The following is a 23,739-nucleotide window of genomic DNA, read 5'->3' as shown; positions in this document are numbered from 1 at the left end:
GCTGGGATTACAGGCATGCGCCACCATGCCCAGCTAATTTTTTGTATTTTTAGTAGAGACGGGGTTTCACCATGTTGACCAGGATGGTCTCGATCTCTTGACCTCGTGATCCACCCACCTCGGCCTCCCAAAGTGCTGGGATTACAGGCATGAGCCACCGTGCCAGGCCTCAGATCTTAATAAATATTATAAAGAAAATAAGGCAATGCCAGAGTGCGAAGATGTGGGGGAGATGCCATCGAGGAGGTCAGCAAAAGCCTCTTGGGAGATTTGACCTTGGAGGTGAGACCTGAAGAACAAGATCTAGGGGAAGAGCTTGTCAGATAGAGAGAACTGAGGGTGCAAAGCCTCCAAGGCTGAGCCACACTTGATGGCTGAAATCCTGAGTGAGGGAGCATAGTAGGAGACAGGTTCAAACACACAGGCAAGGTCTAGGTCACTAGGACCTTGCATGCTGTGCTAAGCTTGATGGTCCTCCTCAGAAGGAAGGCAAGCAGTCACCTTCTACTACTGGGTGGCAACAAGCCCTACAGGCAACAACCCATCGATAACTCCATGAGTGATTCGCCCCTAAGCTCTCAGCCTTTACTGTCACACACTGTGCCTCTTGTAAAAATAGAATTCTCTCTTCTTCTTGGCTGCCAGGAAGCTCTGAGCAGGATGTAGGATATTTGGGTACATTTTTTTTAACCATAATTCCATCTCTGGCCTGATTTTACCTTCTCTCTTATTTTTCTGTCATCTTAGATCCTTAACTTTCTCTGTTCTGCTGTATTCAGCAATTTTTGAAGCCCATTTGTTACAGGCATTTAGGAATGAAGTAGGCACAGACAGGCAAGTGCAAGTCTGATATCATTCCCACATGACTCTGTTTTCCTCTGTAGCCTGTGGTAATACTTCTACAAGGCATTTATTTTCAGAGTTCATAGAGGTAGGCTGCATTATGACTTTTATGAGTCCCAGGATTTTATGGCCCCAAGGCAGAAGGAACATCTTATTCAATTTTCTGCTTCATTCATGCCAATCTGAGGGTGTAGGGATTGCAGTTATTTCCATTTTACAGGTGTGAAAACTGAGGCTTGACTCAGCCCACTAAGCATCAGAGAAGGAGAAGATGTCTGTCAGTCACAGTCCAGCACCCATGCTCCTCCTCCCAATGCAATACTGCTCCTTATCCAATGCTGACTCGCCCTGGGGTTGTGGGAATAAATGGGGGCTCTTTCATGTTAATTCAGTCTTCCTAGAAGAACAGTGTTCATACTCGTGTGCAGCGGGCCACGAGCCCGATGAATGGCCCCCAACCCTGAGCTCTGCCTGCTCTTCTGGCTCGCGCAGCAACCAGGCACTGCACTTAAATTCATAGGAGAAAGGCTTGATCAGCCATTAGCCCAGATGTCCAAGCCTGTGCCAATCCCAAGCTGGTCTGCTTTTTCCCCATGGTTCCGGCGGTCTGAGAAAAAGCAAATTCAGGTGCACACTTCCAAAAGGAGAAAGTACATGCTTCTACCTGGTCTTAGGTGGTCTCTTGCTCCCAAGAATTAACCAAATTGCTTATTCACAGGAAAAAAAATGCAAACAAAATATCCCGGATTACTAACTTCATTTTCAGAAAGAGGAAAACCAAGTTTATGGAGATGTTGCTTGCTCAAGGCAAAGTTAACCATGGAGATAGAACTTGAACACGCATCTCCAAACGCTAAGGCCATGGGCTCCGCCTGCTTTGAGTAGGTGACACTCGGAAACACGAAGAGAATCCCCAGGTTTCTAATTCTTCCGGGATTCTCTGTACTGCTGTGCAGACTTCTGTGAAGGTTCACATGTGGGATATTTACAAAGCACTCCTTGCAGGAGTTGTTATCGATGAAAAAGCAGTTTGGGACCTGTAAAGTGGTGGTTCTCAGCCTGAGGGTGCCAGGAGGACCACAGATTAATAGGTCATGGGCATCCCTAGATGCTTTTAGCACCACGCGCAGACTGTAGCCTGAATGCAAGAATAATTTCACATTCTGTGTGAATGTGTCCTATGTTTATAAATCACTCATTCACTGGAATTGTGTGAGGTATCAGGTTCAGCCCACAAAGCATAATTTTACATTTTCTATGTCTGACCCCTATTTCCTTTTTGAGTATTTATTTCAAAAGAATATGGAGCTGTAATATCAGTCAATATAGGGTGATCTCCTCTCCTTTCTCTGGTGTTACCCCTGTGTCTCAGGCAGCTTCCAGGATCCTGCCCCTCACTTGGCAGAAGGGATGGGGTGGGGCCATGTGGTCCTCAGCATTGCTGACCTCCCATGCCTGCTTCCACTGTAAAGATTGGTTCCCATAGGGTCATCTTCAGTGATGAGCCCTTGCCAGTCACACCTGTGACTTTCTTTGTGACTTCAAGATCTCTTCATGTTCACTGGATCTGCCCGAGTCACTTCCATGGCCTTCAAAGGGGACACAGGGGCCATTCTGTTGTGGCCCACACCACCCTAGTCATATGGAAGCCTGGGAGGAATCTCCTGCTGCCATGCAGCCACTTCTGCTCCAAAAATGTTGCCATTTCCATGACTTTTGCTGAGGAAGTGGGAGACAACAGGAGAGCAGAGGGGACATGCTCCTCTGTTCCAGGTTATTTTGGGATTTCTATTATCTTTCTTCCGTAGAATTCAGTTTGGAGCTAGGTAAAGCCCTGGGCACAGGGTTGCTTCTCAAAGACCACCAACATCTATGTTCTCTTTGCTTTCCACCAATTTTTACATGATTTCATTTGATTTCTCCTCTTAGAATACAACTATTCTTCCTTTTAAAATTTTTAGTGGTTGGCCTAAAATTTGCCATGTATATTTTAAATGAACCACAGTCAGCCACATGGAGATGTGTAGCATGGGTACGATATAGCAGGGAGCTCCTGATTTCTCCTTCCCATCCTTGTGGCATTGCTGTTATTCATTTCACTCATTTATTTGCTGTAATCACCCAATTACTTATAATTTTATATCAGGTAAAAATAAGAAAAATAAAATATTTTACTTTGCCTCAATTTATTCCTCTTTTTACACTCTCCCTTTCTTTATGTAGATCAGAGTTTCTGTCCTATATAATTTTTTCTTCTCCCCAAATAACTTCTTTTACCATTTTTTAGAGGGCAGGTCTGCTGGCAAATAATTCCCTCAGTTTTTGTTTTAGAAAGTCTTTATTTCTTCTTCTTTTTTGAAGGACAATTTCACTGACTATATAATCCCAGGTTAGTGAGCTTTTTCTTTGAACACTTTATTTCATTCAATTCTTTTCTTGCTTGCATGATTTCTGGTAAGAAATCCACTGTAATTCATATCACTGGTTCCCTATAGGTAAGTTGTCTTTTTCCTCTATTTCTTTCAATATTTTCTCTTGCCTTCAGGTTTTTTGAAGTTTGAATGTCATATGTCCAGGTGTAGATCTCTTGCTATTTATCCTGCTTGCTGTTCCCTGAGCTTCTGAGCTTCCTGGATATGTGTATTGGTGTCCGTCACTCATTTTGAAAACTTCTCAGCCATTATTACTTCCATTATTTCTTTTGCTCCATTCTTTCTTCTTCTGGTATTCCAACTGTGTGTAGGTTGCACCTGTTAAAATCGTCCCATGGTTCTTGGATAGTCCAGTGTGTGATTATCTTTCATTTTTCTCTTTTTGCATTTCAGTATTTCTGTTGAAGTTTCTGTTGACCTATCATTAACCTCATTGATGCTTTCCTCAGCCATGTCAAGTCTACTGATGAGACATTGAAGACATTATTTATTTTTGTTACAGTGTTTCTGATTTCTAACATTTTCTTCTGATTCTTTCTCAGAGTTCCAATTTCTCTGCTTATCTCACCCTTCTGTTCATTCATGTTGTCTACCTTTTTCCATTAGAATCTTTAGCATATTAATCATAATTATTTCAAATTCCTTGTCTGATAATTCCAAAATAGTTGTTATATCTGAGCCTATTTTGTTGTTTGTTTCATTTCTTTACACTATTGTAGTGTTTATTGTAATGATTTACTATTTGCTGGCATTTTAAAACAAGTCTATCATGAAAGATTTTCCTAAATACACACACAAAAAATTCTCATTATATCTATTCTCCACTAAAACAACTACATGTAAGAGTCTACAGTATTTACATATAATAAAGCAGTCCTTATATTTGGAATGGTTGAAAACCCCTGTTTAAAGTGCTTCGTACATTCTTACTTTGTTATAATTCCTTAAAACGTAACAACAAGGTCACCTGTAAAGGTGCTTTAGGAAGGGACAATCTTTTCAACAGAGTAGAATTCCAAAACTATTAGGACCGGAGTTGCCATATTTACCAAGTAAAAATACAGGCTTTATATTAAACTTAAATTTTTGATATAAAACAATGTTTAGTGTAAGTATTCTCCATGCAATATTCGCAATATCCGTCAACCGTAGTTGGGCCCAAAGAGGGATTTTTGAGGGAGGGTCAAAAGGCCGTGGTTATAGGTATAGAGGGGATAAGCCTCAGGGAGGTACACAAATGTTTAAAGAGAGAAAATAAAGAGCTGAATGAGATGACATCTGTAAAGTTCATTTCTGAGAAATGTTGACCTATGATTAAGTCAGTGATTCCCAGACGTATCACACCCAAGGAACTGTATTACAGTTTTCTCTTCACAGCCTATGACCATCTAAACTTTAGCTCTTTCATCAGTACCTAGTTTTACAACTTCATCAACATCCAATTAGAGTTTCTGATTGGTATGAGTCGACTGCTAATGACAAAGCCATTTATCATCAGACAGATTCATGTTAAATTGAAATGATTTCAGCCAGAAACAAATTAATGCAGTCTGTAGGTCTTCAGACAGTCCCCCCAGCCAGATACTCTCTAACACTAAAGAAGTTCTAGGACCTTGAGTGACACTGTTGATCACCCTGGATTTTATACAAGGTCATTAATCAGATAGAGTACTTACTATACTATAGATTATATTAACAAACTCCATGTGTTGCAATTATTTCCTCCCTACCTTCCAACAATACATTGATCAAGCCAAGCTTTGCTTCCAAGTAGTTTAAGAGAAATTGATCAATTCTTTTTTCTCTTCCTCATCTCTGGGACGTTCCATCGAAGCAGATGTGGTGGGCTCAGATGCGTGGGCATGGGGATAAACTGGTACTTAAAAAACAGAAATTAGAAAGTCGGCTAATTAAACAACAATCAGAACAAAGAAACAAGAATTAATTAGAGGAAAATCTAATGTCAGCATAAATAGCTTCAAACTGCACAATAATCTTACTCCCAATTTAATTGCTTGTGTAATTAGAGTTAATTGCAGAGTAGAGGTTTGGTTAACATAATAAAATGTTCTTTTAAAAAAATAGTGATTAGGTAGTTGGCCACAGCATTTGAAAGTGGAGATTTCCAGGAATGTCGCAGTGGTTTGACATGCGGACTTTGGTGGCTGACAGACATCACATGTTGTGTAACCCTGAGCAAATCTTTAGCATCCCTGAGTCCCACTTTTTTTAGGAGCAAAATGGTAGTGAAAACACTTTCATTTGCAAAGGAGGTTTTCTGGGAGTTAAATGAGGCTTGGAGGGTAAAGTGCCTACTTGGTGTCTGCCACATAGGCAGGAGTCTGTCATGGCAGCTGTGACAAAAGTCCCTTCTATGAAGCACTCGCATTACACTTCAAGTTTCCCTATTGACTTCCACACCAGCGGGGAGACCAGCAATACAGATGGCTGAAAGCACCAGCATTGTGGATGGTCCTCCTTCTTCTCCTGTCCCTCACTCACTTCTTCTTCTGGGTGAGTAAGTCATCCTGGTGGTGGCTGTTTTTGCCATTGCTATGTTTGCTCAGCACCTTCATTTATTAGAAGTTTTCCTGTAGTAGCATTTAATTTGATTCTCCCAGGAGATGGGATTCACTGCAGCCACAAGACTGTGTAGGAACGTCAAGCAGGCAAGTCTGACTGAAGACCTAAGGAACTGAAAGAGGAAGCTGGGAATTGTCCATCACCCGAGATTCAAGCAGAGGGTGACCAGCTGGCAGGAAGGACGAAAAGACTTCAGCGTTAGTTGGGTCTGCCAGGTAACTGTTGATGGAGGTGATACTTATTCCTCTTCTCAAGTCTCCATAGATTGAAAGAAAAAGCATGGGACAAACACACCTATATCTCTTCTTCCTTCCTCCCACTCTATCCCTGATTGGTGAGTTTTGGATGTCAGAGTTATGAAGTCAGAGACCACTAGGCATACACCTGTAGTTAAACACCTTATGTTTATTACTCATTAAGCAAGAGAGAATGTATGCCATGGGGCGTCTCAGTAGGAGAGGATTAAGGAAGACTTATTAAAGGATCAGAGCTTGTGTAAGGCCATTTCAAGGAGCCTTTAAGGAAACCAGGCTTTACTCCAGGTTGGATGTTGTGGGGAAGGGGTGGTAAGTCTATGCTTGCTCATCTCAATAAATCTTATATCTTAAGGAAGGCAGGTTAAAGTGAGCAGCTGTCAGTGGTCATGCCAGTGGAAAGAGAGAGATAACTGGGATTTTGTGGTTTAGACAATGTTCTTAATTTTGCCTGTGTTCAGACATGATTTCAAAGTGGTCTTGTGTTTGTCTTGCTCAATCATGGTCACAGAGTGCCCTTGTCTGATGCTGATGTTGGAAGAAGCTCTTTTTACATTGAACAGAACACCAAGGCACAGCTATGAGTGCCTGGCCATCTCCTGGATGTCTTTCTCAGGGAGGAGAGAATGGGTAAGCTCTGCTTTCTGTGTTTTGAATCTACCTGCTCCCCAGAAATGGCCCATTCTTGTCTGCTCTCCACTGTGTGGTGAGCTTACCAGTTCGGAGCTCTGCCCCAGCAAGACTGAAGACCAACAATTTGGGTGATTACATTTTAATTCAGAGGCAACTTTTTAGGAAACCTATGAAGACCACCATCTAAAGCTTTATTTTTCAATCAGCTTTTTGAGTAACAAAGTGGGTAAATGTTCATCTCTGCCTCCTGTGCCTTATTTCTCAATTGGTTCCAAACTTGAGAAGGAAAAGTGTTCTATATGGACTCCCTTTAAACCTTGACTGTGACCACTATGGGTATCCCTGATGGTAGTGCGTCCCCACACCACAAGGACAGTCACTGGGCAGTGTCCATTGTCTAGAAGATGAGGCAGCTTTGATGTAGCCTGGTAGTGCTCAGTGCATGGCCCCTGGACCCAGCAACATTGGTATCCTTATAAGCTTGATAGAAAAGTGAATATCCTGATTCCACCCTAAACCTGCTGAATCAGAGATTCTGGAATGGGGCTTACCAATCCTTCCCTAACAAGCCTTCCAGATGATGCTAAGACATGCTCCAGTTTGAGAATTACTGATAAAGAGGAAAGAGCATTGGATTAGAAGCCAGAAAAATGGTTCCAGCCCTGCTTCAGCTTATTAGCTATGTGACCTAGGGATAGTCCTTTTTCTCAGAGAAGCTCTATTAATCTGTTCTCACACTGCTAATAAAGACACACCCGAGACTGGGTAATTCATAAAGGAAAGAAGTTTAATTGACTTACAGTTTCACATGGCTGGAGAGGCCTCACAAGTACAGTGGAAGGTGAATCAGGAGCAAAGTCATATCTTAATGGCAGCAGGAAAGAGAGCTTGTATATGGGAACTCCCTTTTATGCAACCATCAGATCTTATGAGACTTATTCACTATTGTGAGAACAGCATGGGAAAGATGAAATTTGGGTGAGGACACAGTCAGAGCATATCAGAAACCTTAGTATTTCCGTCTATAAAATAGAGATAATTTCTAATTCTCAGACTTCTAGTGGAGGTAAGATGGGAAAAGTCAGAGAAACATGCTAGAAAGCTACGTAAATGATGATTATGTCAATGTTATGGTTTGAGTCCTTCATGGCTCAGTCAGTCTATATTCAAGAATATAGCACAGGTACTTTCTCACTATTACACAACAGTTAAAATAACTAACAGAAAGACATCTGCCTTTCTCTACGACTTAGCCCTCATGTTCCTCTGTAAGATCTCAACCCATCTCCAGCATACGCAAAAATTCATTTATTCAACAAGCCAGCATAGCTTGTTTATCCAGTGAGTTCAGTGCGGCGGGACAGTAGGGGAGGGGAGACGACAGAGGCTGTCAGGGGAAGTGAAGTCAGATTGCAAAGAGTGTTACCTTCTGCACCTATAGGTTTGGCAGGACCCGCTGAAAGGCAGAGCAGTCGCGTGGCGGTACCTGGGTGTGGGCACTATTCAGTATGCAGTAACAGCATATCTGGTGTGTAGGTTTGTGTTTTTTTTTAATTATGACACAATATACGTAATGCAAAATTTGCCTTCTTAACCATTTTCAAGTGCATAGTTCAGTGGTGTTAAGTATCTTCACGTTGTTGTGCACCCACTCTCCAGAACTCTTTTTATCTTGCAAAACTAAAATCATACCCATTAAACAACACCTCCCATCCCTACCCCCAAGCCCCTGGCAATCACCATTCTACTTTCTGTCTCTATAAATTGACTAGTCAAGTTACCTCATGTAAGCGAAATCACATTTTTTTTTTTCTTTTTGACACAGGCTGGAGGGCAGTGGTCTGATCTCGGCTTACTGCAGCCTCAACCTTTTGAGCTCAAGTGATTCCCCTGCCTCAGCTCCTTGAGTAGCTGGGACTGTAGGTATATGCCACCACACCCAGCTAATTAAAAAAAAAAATTGTAGAGACAGGGTTTTGCCATGTTTCCCAGGATGGTTTGAACTCCTGGACTCAAGCAATCCACCTGCTGGCCTCCCAAAGTGCTGGAATTGCAGGTGGCCACCGCACGTGGCCGGAATTTCCTTCCATTTTAAGGTGGACTCACATTCCATTATAGGGATGTGCCCCATTTCACTTATTCATTCATCCATCAGTGGCTGCTTGGGTTGTTTCCACCTTTTGGCTATTGTGAATAACGTTGATATGAGTATGGATATGTTAATATGTCTTCAAAACTCTGCTTTCAATTCTTTTGGCTCTACACCCAGAAATAGAATTACTTCATCATATGGTACTTCTATTTTTAATCACTTGCGGAACTACCATCTTGTTTTCCACAGTGGCTGCACCATTTCACTTCCCACCTGCAGTACATGAAAGTTCTCATTTCTCTTCATTCTGGCGTTGAGATTTTTGAGTGCTCCACACACCCACAAGATGAGAGAGGAGACTGAAAGCCCATTCCAGTCATTAATTTCTGAACAAAGTCAAATCTCTAAACTCCTGCTTACATGCAGCAAGCAGATCAAGTGGAACGGATATCTTTGAAAGAAGGGGTCACTGGACCTCCTCCTGACACCTCTGGACCCCTTCCTGACACTTTACACTAAAATTAACTCCAGATGGATTAAAGACTTAAACATAAGACCTAACACCATAAAAACCCTAGAAGAAAACCTAGGCAAAACCATTCAGGACATAGGCATAGGCAAGGACTTCATGACTAAAACACCAAAAACATTGGCAACAAAAGCCAAAATAGACAAATTGGACCTAATCAAACTCCAGAGCTCCTGCACAGCAAAAGAAACAATCATTAGAGTGAATCGGCAACCAACAGAACGGGAAAAAATTTTTGCAATCTACCCATCTGACAAAGGGCTAATATCCGGAACCTACAAAGAACTAAAACAGATTTACAAGAAAAAAACAAACAAGCCCATTCAAAAGTGGGCAAAGGATATGAACAGATACTTTACAAAAGAAGACATATATGAGGCCAACAAACATATGAAAAAATGCTCATCATCACTGGTCATTAGAGAAATGCAAATCAAAACTACATTGAGATACCATCTCACGCCGGTTAGAATGGAGATCATTAAAAAATCCAGAGAAAACAGATGCTGGAGAGGATGTGGAGAAATAGGAACACTATTACACTGTTGGTGGGAGTGTAAATTAGTTCAACCATTGTGGAAAACAGTGTGGCAATTCCTCAAGGATCTAGAAATAGAAATTCCATTTGACCCAGCAATCCCATTACTGCGTATATACCCAAAGGACTATAAATCATTCTATTATAAGGGCACATGCACATGAACGTTCACTGCAGCATAGTTTACAATAGCAAAGACCTGGAACCAACCCAAATGCCCATCGATGATAGACTGGAGAGGGAAAATGTGGCACATATACACCATGGAATACTATGCAGCCATAAAAAACAATGAGTTCATATCCTTTGTAGGGACATGGATGAACCTGGAAACCATCATTCTCAGCAAACTGACACAAGAACAGAAAATCAAACACCACATGTTCTCACCCATAGGTGGGTGTTGAACAATGAGAACACATGGACACAGGGAGTGGAGCATCACACACAGGGGTCTGTAGAGGGGAACTATGGGAGGGACAGTGGCAGGGTAGGGCATTGGGGAGGGATAAATCGAGGAGAAATGCCAGATATAGGTGTTGGGAAGGAAGGCAGCAAACCACATTGCCATGTATGTACCTATGCAACAATCCTGCATATCCTTCATGTGTACCCCCAAACCTAAAATGCAATAAGATATATATTTTTAAAAAAAGAAGGGGTCACATTTTATTTGTATCTGTATTTCAAGGGCAGGGCCCAGTGCCTGGCTCTAAATGGATGTTGAATGATGGAAATGAATGAGGAAAACTGTGCATTAGGGAAAAGTGGGGGAAAAAAGTGTGGTCCATTTTCTCAGCTTACTTTGGAAGGGAAACAGTTCTATAGGGCAGTTAGTCTTCAAGATGGGATCCTACCACTTAACTCTATGAGGCTCATCCCAATAACTTACCAGAGGGCCAAGCAAAGTGAAACCGATCCACAGATGAGTTACAAATACATCCACGCAACTACATCTTTTAAATGCAGGATTTCTGTGACTCTCACTGCAAAAACAGATATATCAGTCCCTGGGATCCAGCTTGCCTTTACCACGTGGCCAGGTGAAGTGGGGTGGGAATTCCACTTGGCCACATGAGGTAGATGCTTCCTGAAAATACACACCTTCTCCATATTGCCCTTCTGTGCCCCTGATTTTTTTCCAGATGTCTGGATATTTGTGGTCCCAGCAGCCAGTGGTAGGGCAGGTGACACATCTGTCCCTATTCATGATGCATCCAGAGAAAAGCCTGGAAATGCCTTCTCCCCTGCACCCCTCCTGCCACCCTCCTGCCCCAGAGGTTCCTCCCTAGATTTGCACCAAGGCTCTGAGACTTCACAGAAGGCCTAACCTTAATTCTTCCCTGTCTGCCCATATGGTCTCTCGTGTGGCACGCTCATGAGCTTCAGTGGCTTACAAATGAAAGGAAATGTATTTATTGGGTGGAAAACAGAAAGAAATGCATTGCAATGGCTGGAAGGGTACAGGCCCTGCCCTGTGACAGCCCGCACCCTAGGCACACTTCACCGTGCTTTGTTATGTGCTGCTCCTGTTACCAGAAATGCCTTCCTGTTACTTTTCTGCTTGGTGAAAAACTGAACACTGTGCAGTTCTCCTCCCTAACCCCTTCCTCACCTTGTGGAATTAGTCTCTGTCTCCTCTCTCTCTGTCTCTCCTCTATACTCTTATATTGTTTCTAATACTTTGTGATATCAGAGATTATTACTGGCATCACTGGTTGAACCCAGTCCTCCTTTGTATTACATTTGGCCTGCACATACTGATTTTTTTTAGGCCTGGTAACCTGGCACAGTGACTCACACCTATAATCTCAGCACTTTGAGAGGCCAAGACAGGAGGATGGCTTGAGGTCAGAAATTCAAGACCCAGAGCAACAACACAAGACCCTGTCTCTGCAAAAAATTTAAAAGTCAGCTGGGCGTGGTGGTGTGCTCATGTTGTCCGAACCACTCAGGAGGCTGAGGCCTGGAGGATTGCCTAAGCCCAGGATTTCAAGGCGGTAGTGAGCTATGATTGAACCACTGCATTCCAGCATGGGCAACAGAGCAAGATCCCAATTCTAAAAATAACCTTTTAAATTAGTTGACAAAGTACCAATATTCTGAAATTTTGCACAGGCACAAAACCACATTTTGGGTTGTTCTTTAAAAATTGGGAAATCCAGCCACCCTGGACTATTTTATTGCATGGCAACAGTCAGGCAGAGCTGAGCTTCTGGCTCCCTTTCCAGAGGGGCTCATGAACTCTGATGCGCAGGTGGCCCCACTGGGTAGCTTTTGGCCACTCACACCAACTTGCCCAGTCCCGGCGGGAGCTGGATTAGCAACTCCTGAAATACACTGGCCTGTTGATGTGCCTGTCTTCTATTCCACTAGGTGTCTAACCTCTTGATGGTGGAATTGTGTTTCATTCATGCTTCTATTCTTCTAACTCTATTCCGGTAAGTATCACTTAGTAGATACACACACACCCTTCAAAATAAGCAAGGATAACTATTGTCTCCCTAGAGCACATTCTACAAAAGTGGGGCTTTTTCAGCCATTTTGGATCTGTCAACATAAAAGTCTGTGATGAAAGCACATTAGAGGGAGCCATGCAAAAGCCAAGGCAGGAAACATTTAGACATTCCAAGGATATCCAGGCTTGAAGCTTATCCTAATGCTGGAATGTAGTTTTATCTCTTGGTGTGTCCATCTCTCATCTTTCAATCTTTCTCTCTGTTTATCTGTCATACACACATAGCTACCCACCTACCTACAGGTGTGTGTGTTCACGTGCACACATACGGGACCCTCTCTGAAGTTTCCCAAATCCGCTTTGCCTGACTTTGTGTGTCTATGGCTATCTGCACAGTGGAGAAGGAAGGTGAAAGACAGTGTCTGAGCCCAGCTAGTGTTTAATCTTTTTGGCGCACATACACACACACACACACACACACACACACCACACACACCAGACAGAAAACTAAAAACAACCTTCACACGCCTAAACACAAAGTCTAGACTCTGTGGAGAAGTCATTTGGGATAGTAGGCAACTGGGTGACAGAGTCCAACACGCCGACTTGCCTGCCATGCCATTAATGTTGGAACTGCTTGGTCGTTATCCAAATTCACTTTATATAACCTCAGAACTTTTTTTTTTAATTACTCACTTTTGCCTGTCTGGATTTGAAATAATGGAGAAAAAGGAAGCAGCAGCAGCGATTTTTTTTTTTTTTTAATCTCGGAAAGTATTTTTATCTTTCTCCTGGAGCCGCTTCCTCCCGGGTGTTGCATGAAGTGTTATATAATGAAATGATCATATGATGGCATTTTTTCCTTCCTCAGACTTCAGGGGATGCAAGACTTCACACACAAGATAGATTAAGTGTAACCTTTAATTGTCAAAATGGTGTGCTAAATAAGCTACAGTTCTGAAAAGAGAACAAATAATAACGGCTTGTAGGTTCCAAAGACATGCTATTTCCCCCATGTTTTCAGCATGGTAAAATACACATAACATTCACCATCACAACCATTTTAAGTGCATGGTTCACATTGTTGTGCGACCATCACCACCATTCATCTCCAGAACTCTTTTCATCTTGCAAAATGAACGCTCGGTACTTATAAAACACTGACTCCCCATCCCCTCCTCTCCTGGTAACCTCCATTCTAGCTTTCTGTCTGTGTGATTTTTAACCGCTTTAGGTACTGCCCATAAGTGGAAACATAGTATTTGTCCTTTTGTGATTGGTTCATTTCATTTAGCAAATGTCCTCAAGACTCATTCATGTTGCCTCATGTGTCAGAATTCCCTTCCTTTTTAAGGCTGAATAACATCCATATCATCTTCAATAACCAGCATTCATATCATCTTCATATCATCAATAACCAGCATATCATCTTTGTACGTATTATTCATGTGAATAATATTCATAGATATTGTTCCATATGTATGTGTCACCTTTTGCTTATCCATTCATCTGTCGATGGACACTTGTGTTGCTTTCATCTTTTAGCTACTGGGAATAATGCTTCAATGAAGATGGATACACAAATATCTCTTCAAGACCTTGCTTTCACTCTTTAATTTTTACCCAGAGTGGATTTCTGGATCCTATGGTAATTCTGCTTTTTAGTTGTTTGAGGAACCACTGAATTGTTTTCCACAGCAGTTGCACCAGCTCACATTCCCGCCAGCAACGCACAAAGGTTCCGATTTCTCCACGTCCTGGCCAACACCTGTTATTGTCTGCTTCTTTGATAGTGGACATATGAATGGGTGTGAGGTGGTATCTCATTGTGGTTTTGATTTGTATTTCTCTAATGATTAACGATGGTGAGCATATTTCCCAGTGCTTGTTGGCCGTTTGTATATCTTCTTTGGCTTTTGCTAAAGGCATACCTTTTGAAATAAGAATGAGAAACATTCCGCATGTTAAGGTAGCAGGGTCAGAGGAAAAGAAGACTTGCTTGTACTGGGCACTGATTAGATACCAGGTCCTGTGCCAGGCATTGGTAACCCATGATAAGCTCATCTGCAGGGTGAAAGAGAAGCAAACTCCAGACAGGAAACACCCTTATTATGGGGTACAGATAGCAATTCAGATGTTTCATGGAGGCCCAGTAAGAGACTGGGATCACAGTGACAGATGCATGACAATCTAGTGAGGCTGGGGTCCTGTTAAGGAGAAGAGAGATGGGACAGGGTTGGCGGGGCAGTGAGGCAGGAGTTCAGGAAAGGGGTAAACTCAGTGAAGGGCCAGCATTCAAGAGGGAGCTGTAGCAGTGGTTTCAAGCAAAGGCCGTTGGACCTTGAGCAAGTTACCTAACCTTTGTTAGCCTGTTTCTTCATGTGTAAAACAGGAATAAGAATGCCAACTGCAGAGGGTGGTTCAGATGATGTCTATAAAGTGCTTTGCAAAAGCTCATGCTGATAGCAAGATGCCTTGGAAAATGTGGCTTTTCTTATTATTATCCAGAACCTGTGCCCTTAAGAATGGCAGATTCAGATTAGTTAGGCTCCAAAAACTTTGCTGTTTCCACAATACTGCAGTGAAAATTTGCAATGTCCATGCCAGACCGGCAAATACAGCTGTTCAATAGAGGTTTACTGTTTCTCATGTAGTGTGGTTTTCCTACATTTTGCTGTTACCACAATGCAGCTCAGGGGATTCTTTGCCTAGATGTGTCTGCCTCCAAGGAGATCATTTGAAGTAACCATTTCAATAAAACTGAGTCATGGAACATATTTAACTCTCAAGGCAGCTGCCCTGTACCAGGCCCTATGCCAGGCCCTGTGCATGTGATCTCATTATGACTCAACCATGTATAGGGTAAGGAATTTTACATCCATTTTAATGAGAAAACTTGCATTCATAGACATGAAGCAACTTACAGAAGGTCGATGGGAAGTGGATGGTGGTACCAGGATTTGAAGTTGAGTCTGCTTTGACCCTGGGTACAGATCTTCCCATTATTTTATGTTGCATATTAGATAAATAATGTTTATGATTTACATTAGGCATTTTCAGGGATCTTGGCCTACTTGGGCACTTGGGGTCATGATTAGGCTACGAGGCTTACACTGCATTTGCATTGACATTTCTTCATTTCCTCCTCTTTTAATGTCTCTTTATTTCATTTAAAATTTCGTCCCTTCTTAAAAGCCTGTGTCTTCTGCATCTCCCCATTCAGCTACAGGAACATCCAGGGGGGATTTCTTGTTTTGTCTTTGTACAGATGGTCCCTGGAGGGCTATAACTTTGATCAGGGCTCTGCTGAGCTTGCCACAGGCAACAAAAAGGAGACGGCTTTGCCCATTCTGAGCATCAGGAGCAGCACAAAGCTGGGAAGTAGCAAGGGGCTTTCAGACTCTTGGAGTACATGGGGGACACTAGGAATGAGGGGAGGAGTTGAAAGGGAGCAAGCAAAGGAAGGATGTGGGAAGAAGCAGGAATAATACTCCACGGGACAATATTATAGTCCTCAACTCTTCGCTCTATTCTCTGAATGTATTCCATTTCCCTAGAGCTTCTAAAGGTTTACTGTGCTTGCTAATGAGCAATGGTCACAAACTCAAAAGTCTAGAGGAGTGGGTACTTTATCAAAATGAGTGACGCAGATCAGATATATCGATTTACTTTCACATGTTATTGCCTGTTTAATTAGCACTCTAAAACAAACCTCAAAGTGATTTTACTTTTCAGTTCATTAAGCTCTTTGTCACACATCTTTGCCATAGATTGGTTATAGTTTTAACCATTTTTTGTTTTAATGGTGTTTTCAGTTGTTTTCTTTCAATACAGACTCTCTGTATTTACATATTAAACCCATAAGAATATTTTTAACTTCTGCCAAAAAAATGTTCTCTCCAATTTTTCTTGAAACACATGGCCCTTTTACTTAACAGTTTGTTTTTCCCATGTGATAGAGGCACGGGAACAGAGAAATAGTCCTCTTCCCAAAGCAAAGCATCAGTGTAAGTGATGCACGGTCACTGTCACTTGGCCACTTGGCCTCAGGGTCAGGGAGATAGACAGTAAGGAGTGGTGGGGACTGTGGAGAAATGCCCTGTCTGGAGGAAACTTCACTACTGAGCTCAGCTGAAGCCTGCTGGGTGCATGTGGTTTGGGGGGAGGCAGGGAGGCTATGGGAAATGCTGGCCCAGTGTTGGCTAGATATTTTGATTTTTCAAGAGAAACTAGAAATTCTGACTTTTATGTAAAATCTCCAGCTCAGTGAAGGATTGCTTATTTAAAAAAAAAATCATTGTATAGGCCCAATAAAACACTTCTGGGGATTACATCTACCCCACAAATTATTGAAATACTAGTTTGGTAAGCTGTGGGGTCAGATTGCTTCATCCTAAGATTAATTTTGCCCAATATGCTGAAACATCCCCCTGATCTAGCATCATTAGCATTTTCCCTATAGAACCCCAAGAAACACTTAATGGCATTGAATACGTTGATTACTCTGTTCTTCTTGAAATTCTCTAGTCTATAATTCTCTTCCATCTCTTCAAAGTTGACATGAGAACATCTGTGCTTGCTACAGGCCAGTGCTTCCCAAATTTAGTCATTTAAGAAAATTTTTTTTCTTAGTTTTGTATACTTGTACTATTGTTGATTTAACATTGCTCTCTAAGTGTACTCATTTCCTTATTTAAATAAACTTACTTTGAAGAAAGCTTATATCATTACCAAAATGGAAATGCAACATCACTTCTTATATTTGTCAGGATAAATAATATTAGCTGCTGTAACAAATAATCCCGAAACCCAGTAGCTACACCCAGTAAAGATTCTTTTTTTATTTTTTAAAACTTTAAAAAAGTCAAGTCCAAAACGAATAGTTCTGGTTAGGTATTTCCCTTCTAAGTATTTCCCTCGTCTTCTTGTGAAACTACCATCTCAGCACTTGGAATCCAAGGTTTTCACCAACGGGCAAGAGAGTTTGTAAGGTAAGCACATCAGACATTTTGCCACCTGGACCGAACAATGAAGTAGTTCATGTCTACTCATATATCACTCTGATCAGAGCTAGCAGCATGCTACTCTCCAGATTCAAGAGAGCAGGAAAGTGTAGTCAATGGCTGGGCAGTCACTTCCCGGCAACAACCCTACACCGTGGAGGGGAAATACAGATCTCAGGTGCTCAGTTAGCTGTTTCTGCCACACCTGCTATTAAAGGTAATTGGAAAAGAAAACACAATAAAATATTAGGTCATGGACATCCCATCTCTATCCCTGAAGCCTGTCTTCATACTGTTGGATCAGAGAGATGCTAAGAAGAATCTTCCCCTTAACTCTGGTTCCCTAAGGTTGCACCCAGTCCTTTGCTTTGCATGAATGTAGAGGCTGTATTTGAAATGAGATCTCAGGCCATGACATAAACATAGCCAGGCTACACTGACCCTTATTGGCCCTTTGAGCATACCACCTAAAGCCAACTCACCAACCCCAGGGACCCTATATCACTTGCTAGAAAACACTCCTAGAAACTCAAGAGCCACAAGGCTTGATCCTCAGCTCAACTCACTCAGTGATGCCCTGACATCCCCTTTCCATCCCAAGCTAGCTCTGTCTCCCAACAGGACTCCAAGGAGAGCTTGGGAGCATTTCACTTTGCGGGTCCCATCTCCCTCTGGAAATTGTCACTTCTTTTGACTTCCTTGGCGCTGTACTCCCTACCCCTCCTTTTATGTCTATGATTGCATCATCTGTCTCCTATAAAAGAGATCTGTGTTACAAAGTTGGAAATCAGTGATCTTGTCCACTTCCTTCTCTATAGGCAAACTGAGGGCAGAGACAAAATTAAGGATGTAGTCTCTCCACCTGTTATGGACTTAGTTGTGACTCCAGAATTTATATATTGAAGGCCTAACTCCCAAAGTGATTGTATCGGAAGACATGGCATTTAAAGAGGTAATTAAGATTAAATAGGGTCATAGAGCTAGGACCCTAATCCAATAGGACTGGTGTCCTTATAAGAAGAGAAAGGGATGCTAGGGACGTGCACACACAGAAGAAAGGCCATGTGAGGACAAACCACGTGGAGGAGGTGGCCATTAACAAGCCAAGGAAAGAAACCTCAGAAGATGCTCATCTTGCAAACACCTTGATCTTAGACATCCAGCCTTCAGAATTGTTTGAAAATACATTTGTTTTTTGTTTTGGTCATTCAAGTCACCCAGTCTGTGAATGGACATCCTAGTTGACTAACACACTACCCAAGCTTGAAGACCTCAGCAGCTGCTATTAAGTTGAAAGAGAAAAGAAGGAAGACAAAAAAACAATGAAATAAATTAGAATAGAGAATTATATACCTAGAAAAATATTTTGGATGTAGCTACCAGAAGATGGAACTGATTGGATGTAAATGGATTAGAAGTCTACTATGTTGTTTAGGGAATTCTACTACAGAAGAGACCATGAGACTAAACCAAAAAAACTACATAAACAAACACAAAGCAAACTTTGAGCATTTGATCCTTAAAACCCTTGCTTGGACCTTGCTGAGTGCATATACAGGAAGTGGACTGGAAAGTTGCATGGTCTCCAAGAAATGCTTTCTTACCAACACCTGTTTCAGATGTGTCCATGGAGGATAATGAGCAAGAAAGAAGCTTCTAGAAGGCAGAGGAAGGGACCACAGAGAACAATGGACAATGGAATTATCTGCAGCCAGCAGATTCAGACTTTAAACAGGGAACTGCCACCACTGATGGAGAAGAGTGACCTCAAAACGTCTGATCAGCAGGATTTCATCACCGTTATGGACCAGTGGCAGCTGTGTCTGACTCTGTCCCTCCTCTGCTAATATTCATTGAGTGTGGAGGGAGGAGGAAGATAAATTAACTTATAAACCATGAGCCAATAGATCAAAAGGAGCCATACCTAGGCCTGATGGCAAAGGCTCCACAACACACCACATTGAAATTATGGTATTCTTGTAAGAAAGGATGGTATACTCTGTGTAAGAAGAAGGGTGAGCATGAATTTTTGGTCATCAGAAGGGACGCTTTCAGCAGAAATGGTTAACTGTCCACCAAAGTTAGTTGTGCCTGGGAAGTTGACTATCATGGTGCCTTGAAAGCAAGAAGGTGGAGATAACAGAGGCTCCATCAGCCTGGGCCCTAAACAACTGCACAAAGAAGACCTCCCATCACCAATTTTGTTTTAAGCCACTGAAATTTTGGAGTTCCCATAACTAAATACACTTGGATTACTAGAACAGTGTATTAGCTGGTCTCCTTGAATCACATTCAAGCCACCTTTCAATTCGTTTTACAGTCATTGTCTTTTAAAATACAAATCAGGCCATGCTGCAACTTTACTTAATACTTTCCAGAGGGCACCTCAGTGTGCCTAGAAGAATATCCAGGCTCCCTGTCATGGTCCATAAAAGCCTGTATGATCTGGCCTCATCTGGGCCTCAGAGTCATCTCCCCATCACTGGTTCCTTTGCCTGGGATGCTCTTCCTCAGGCTCTGCTCATAGCAGGCTCCTTTTGCTTCCTTCAGACTTCAGTTCACACATCTCCTTGCAGAGCCTGGCCCTGGCCCTCATCCAAAGTAGCCTCGCATTGTCAATGCCTATGGATCTATACTCTCTATTATAGCTCTCTGTTATTTGTTTTTATTCATAGCACATATAAGAATCTAAGATCGTTGTATACTTATTTTTGTTTATTTTATGTCTCCCTCGATGAGAATGTGTATTGCATGAGAGCAGGAACTGTGCCTTTTTCTCTGTCGTATCTTCCAGCCTCTAGAGCAGTGCCTATAACAGAGAAGATGCCCTGAGAATGGTTGCAGAACAAAGGGGTGAATGAATGAACACACACATGAATGAAGGGCACACTTGGGAGGATCTGGTGAGGGCAGCATCCACTGGAGGCAGCATGAGGGATGGAGATGAAGTCTTTTCTGATCTCTACACCTTTTAGCTAAAGGGCCCAGTGCTGGCTTTCTTCATCCTTAGTGGACTCCGTTGTAGCACAGATATGTTATAAATGATATTTCAAAAAAGCACAAAAGTAAACGTAGTCAAATTACAGGAAAAGAGACTTTTTCATTAAGGACTGGTGGAATGATCAAGGTAGATCAGTACAAAGACAAACAAACCAAAACAGCCAACAATGGCTGCCACTGGTTCTTTCATCAGAAGTCTACCAGGTGTCTAGGCCTGCAGGACCTGCCTGAGGCCACTGTGGTAGACTGGCTCTGGTTCATCATCCCTCCCTCTATTCCTATCCTCTCTGCCATGTGACTCTGCAGTCTCCCATCCAAGGGAAAGGTCCTTCCCAGCCCTTTAACATTGGGCTTGGCCATGTGGTACTGACTCTGGCCAATAGATTGTTAGCAGAAATGACACAATCAGGGCCATGAAGTATATTTACGCACTGGGGCATGTCCTCATGCATTCTGTCCCTGACATGAGAAAGACATGCCTAGGTTACTCTGCTAGTCCCAGGAGGCTGAAAGACATTTGGAACAGAGTCGCCCCAGCCAAGCCCAGCCTAGATTAGCCCACCTCTAGCCCACCTACAGGCATGTAAGACAAAATAAATGATTATCGTATTAAGCCATTGCATTTGGGCTGTTTTTTCACACAGTGGTACTTGGCTGCTATAGCCACCTACCCCATGCCCTTTAAATGGGTCTCTGGAGCTCTAAGTGGCCCACAGCACCCATCCTGATCCTCTGAGCAAGCCCATTTCACTCAGTGCTTCATTAGCTCTGCCCAACCTTTCTAGCAGGTGGCTGATGCCTGTTGGTGACAAGTCTCCCTGTTTGTATCTGTTGCTTGTTCCCATGTCTCTCCATCTATCCTCTAGTTGCCTTCTTTAACCACAACACTCATTCCTTCTTGTTTCTGTGGTGTTGCCAACTGCAGGGAAGCATACCATCCAGATCGGCCAAGGTCCCCTGCTTGAAGTCTCTGGGAATAAGACAGCAACTCATGCCTCTGTTCTTACAGACACAGAGTGCTGCCTGCCATGGGAGCCCACAGGCAACTGGGCTATCGCCATAAGTCACCCCACTACCACTGGGCTGGCATGCAGCTACCAAAGCCAGCACATAAACAGTGTCCGACAAAACCTCTCTCTGCAAGAGGCAAAGTTTCGTAGGAATATTTATAAAGATAAAAAGACCCAATGGCCTGGCTTTTAATTCTTTCTTCCCCTCAAAGTTTGCAGAACATGAAATAAAAATTTTGGTTAGAAATTAAATTCTCATGTGTCCCTCCCATTTTTCTTTTCTTCTCCACTGCTTCAAAGGGTTTCAGGCTTCCTTTGTGAGGTGGCCTATCACGCACATCACGGGCAGAAGGTGCAGTGTTCAAGGGAAAAGCAAGATACAGACCCATGCCATACCCCCTGAAATTTGCTTTAATCTCTGATCTGGCCCCCACTCTCAGTATTAACAAGATGTATTCAACCCTTGATCCCCAATTAACCGTTGGCTTCCAGGCCCTTCTTCCTTGCTCCAAATCTAAACAGACAATCAGCTAACTGCTCTTTTCTTTGAAGTTCTCCATATGCTATCTTTCCAGTTCTGCCCTCTTTAGAAAACCTCAGGGTCTCCCCTTTGCCTTCAGATGAAAGTACAAACTTTCAGCCAGGCATTCAATGTCCTTCAGGGCCTTTTACCAATTTTCTTCCTGCCCCTCTGATCACCACCTGTCATGTACACTACACTATGGATATTTTTCCATCTTTATAGTGTTTCTTGGCCTCACAGGGGTCCCTGAGCCCCCAGAGATATCTGGGATCATGACTGATGCATTTGCTTGTGTTCTTGCATGGCTGGTACAGGTCATGCATGACCTGAAGGAGAGCAGCTTAACGGAGGGGCCTGAACACAGGCTTTGGGGCCAGGCTGCTTGAGGTTCAAAGCCTGCCTCTGCTTCCCATTGCACATATAACCTGGGACAATGATTTAAAGTTTCTTCATGTGCAAAATCTCAGTCTGATGCAGATCCAGCCATTCTCTTCCATGTTGTGACACAGGACCCCAGGCTGCATCTATCCCATGTCTCCTACCATCTTGTGGCTTCAAGGCCTCCCTGATATCATCCAGCAGATGGGGTCTGGAAGATGGAGTTAAGGAACAAAAAAATGTATACATGAGGAACCCACAAAAGAGGAATGTGGGGCCTGATTTACCTGTACTTACTTTGTGTGGCACAAGAGAATAGGTTGGTTACAGTCCTTCTTCCTTGTACGAGGTGGAGGAGCTTTTGCAAACTTCAAGTAAAGCAACTTGCTAAAACCTAAAGAATCACTTAACTTGGTTTAAAGCCAAAATTTTGCAAGGCTGCCTTTTTGTCACCCTCAGAGATGAATCTGCTGCTTACCATTTTGCCATGTATTAGCTGTGTGCCTTTGAGTAAGTCCTACGGCCTCTCTGAGTTTCTGTTATCTCATTTGTAATATGAGGACAATAGCCCCTGTTAACAGGATTTTTGTGAGGCTTATAAAAGATAACAAATGCAGAAGTGCTCAGGAGGCTATAAAGCAGATCATATATACATGCAGAATTTATCCTCCCACTTCAGCATGGCCTCAATTTCCATTATCTTAGCAGCAGGCCTTTGCCAGCCAAATAGTCTGTGTGACTTCCCTTCCCTTATTTCAACCAATTTTTTTCAAAAATCTGTCTTTCCTTTTCAGGAGATAGAGGCAGGTGGCACGCTGTGTAAACCGTGAAAGAGATTATGAAAATATCTGCAAATTTGTGCAGCCTCCAAATATTCCACCATAAATATTTTCTGGAGGCTAGTCCAATTTCCTGGTCCAAGGTGAGCTTCAAGCTACGTGGGAACAAATCTCCCAGAAATCTGTCCCTTTGTGAGGGACTCAGTGAGTGTGATTCAGCCAAAAAGAGTTCAATTTAAAGTTCAATCCTCCCTTTGTGCAGTAAAAGTAAGCCATGGTTGAGTTAGGTGTCTTCTACAGATAGTCGTTATAGCCATGTCATGTTTTCACACCTTTGCACATGATGTTCTCTTTGCTGGTACTGCCCTTTCTCACCCTATCTGGTTGGTGATTCCTTATTCATTCTTTATGAAGGAAGAGACTAAAAGTCTTCTCTAGAATGCCTTCCCTAACAGCTTCGTCCTGAGAGTTTTCTACTTTGTCTTCCTTTGTCCGTCATCATCACCATCACCACCATCATCACCATCACCACCCTCTTCATCATCACCATCACGATTATCACCACCATCACCAACCCCATCACTATCATTATCATCAGACTCATCACTATCATCATTACCAACACCATCACCACCATCATCATTATCACCACCACCATCATTATCACCACCACCATCATTATCA

Source organism: Cebus imitator, unplaced genomic scaffold (assembly GCF_001604975.1).
Source record: "Cebus imitator isolate Cc_AM_T3 unplaced genomic scaffold, Cebus_imitator-1.0 Scaffold91, whole genome shotgun sequence".
Taxonomy (NCBI): Eukaryota; Metazoa; Chordata; class Mammalia; order Primates; family Cebidae; genus Cebus; species Cebus imitator.
The sequence above is the reverse complement of the archived record's forward strand: the minus strand, read 5'-3'. Positions refer to the sequence as shown.